This window comes from Apodemus sylvaticus, chromosome 5 (assembly GCF_947179515.1).
Source record: "Apodemus sylvaticus chromosome 5, mApoSyl1.1, whole genome shotgun sequence".
Classification (NCBI taxonomy): domain Eukaryota; kingdom Metazoa; phylum Chordata; class Mammalia; order Rodentia; family Muridae; genus Apodemus; species Apodemus sylvaticus.
In genome coordinates, this window is record NC_067476.1 from 143,181,503 (window position 1) to 143,183,358 (window position 1,856).

The 1,856-nt window shown below is 49.9% G+C and overlaps 1 non-coding gene across 1 annotated transcript; it reads right to left on the reverse strand.

Moving 5' to 3' along the window:
* Positions 1–485: 485 nt before the first annotated feature.
* LOC127686549 (small nucleolar RNA SNORA17) lies at positions 486–617 on the reverse strand. The gene has a single exon (XR_007978164.1). It is a non-coding gene; the product is annotated as a small nucleolar RNA SNORA17 (small nucleolar RNA).
* Between the last annotated feature and the right edge of the window lie 1,239 nt (positions 618–1,856).

Below are 1,856 nucleotides of genomic sequence, written 5' to 3' on the forward strand. Positions count from 1 at the left end.
GTTCTCCTACACTCATGCCTTCGAGGCCAGCCCACCCACAACCTCCACATCCAGGGACAGCTCTACTATGCTGCCCAGGTGAGGTGCAAGGCCTGCTCTCCCAAATACTGCAGCAGGTGAGGGGCGGGGACAGCTCTCCTGCTCTGATGACCTTGGGGACAGTTCTGGTGGCAGCACAGGCCAGGACCCCACCGGCATCACTGGCTCCTCTCATCAGGCTGTTCCTTACTCCCCTGGAGCCTCCAGTTCTGCCTCTTTTCATTGTGTCTGCATCCTTCCCTTTCTCTTTCTCTTCCATCTCCCCACCACTTACTTGCTCCTCTAAGTGGGCCCTGGGGTCTCTGAGTATCTGAGATTGTCTCAGGGGTTCTATACCACACTCATGCATTATGGCGCCAGGGCCGGGGTCATCTCAGGCATGGTCTGCTCCCCCAGGCCTGCACAGTACTGGACTGGTGGTCACCTCAGGCTAGCTCTTTCCAAAGACTGTTAGGTTACTAATCGTTCAGATGTTCATGGGTTGGAACGCTGAGCATAGATATAGCCTCTCTCCTCTTGGCCACCTACTGATGCACATGTGACACAGCAGCCACACCTGCAATGACTCTAGGGGAAGACTCAATTATACTTAAAAAAAAATTTTTTTTTGAAGACAAGATCTCTCACCAAATATGGAACCTACCTATCAAGTTGGGTAGATCAAAGCTGCCCTCCCAGTCAGGTGCACAGTCCTGTTCCTAGATATGTAGGTGGCTTCTGGGGACTGAACTCAGGTCCTAATGCTTGCAAGGCAAGCTCTTTACCGAGTGAGCCATCTTCTCAACTCCAGCAGGGAAGACTGCATACCACCCTGAGAAACAGGAAGAAAAAGTCCACATGGCAGACAATGGGCTAAGGGGCTTGGCCTTGCTCATTTTTCTCATTGATGAGAGGGACAGGTCTGAGGTGATCCAGTCACACTAAACCTCTGTGTCTCCAGAACATAGCATATGCTCTTCTCTGTGTCTGCAGTTGACTGAGTAGTGCTGGCCCCCAACACCTGTCAGAGACATAATCCCAAGTCCCTATGAATATGGCCTTAGAGGACATGGGGTCTTTGAAGAAGTAAATAACACAAGAACTGCAAGACCTCATGGATGGGGTGCAGTATGGGCAGGCCTCCTCTTCTTCCCCAGTCCCTACTTATCAGATCCCTCCCTCGCCTCATTTCCCTTTTCTTCCTCCTCTGGGGACTGGACTCTGGCCAATTCAAGCAGAGTTTGACAGGCCCCGCCCCTTTCCCATCCCTTCTGCCTTGCTAAAACATTAGATGACATTCCTTAAACTAGCCAACAAGGTTTATTCCCTTATTTAGCCACTTCTTCCTCCTGAGACTGACTGCCAAGGTCCAGCTATCAAAGTATTGAAGTCCAGCAATCAAAACCCCCCTCTGGCTCACTTAATTAACATACCTAATTAAAATTAAACACTTCATCCTAACACAGGGGTCCCCTTTTACCTTTATAAACCTCCATTTTCCTATGGGCCATGTCTGCCTCTTTTCTATCCAGAGGTAATCCTTTGTCCCTCCTGGATAAATGTCCCTTCCCCTCTCCCTTGTTCCTTCCCCTCTTCTCCCTTCTCCTCTATCTCTTGTCTTGGTCTCTTATTCTCTGCCCTTTAATCCCAATGGTATAAATAAATCTCCTTTGTGCTGAGAACTTGGTCTTGGGGTCCTGAGCCGATCTGATCTCTTACACTCCCTACTCTTCCTTTTGAGACAGGGTCTTGGTATTCTGCCCCTGCTGATGCTCGCCTCCCAAGGGCTGGAGTTGCAGGCCTGGTTTACTGGTTTTCTTACAGAGGAAGGAGAAGAC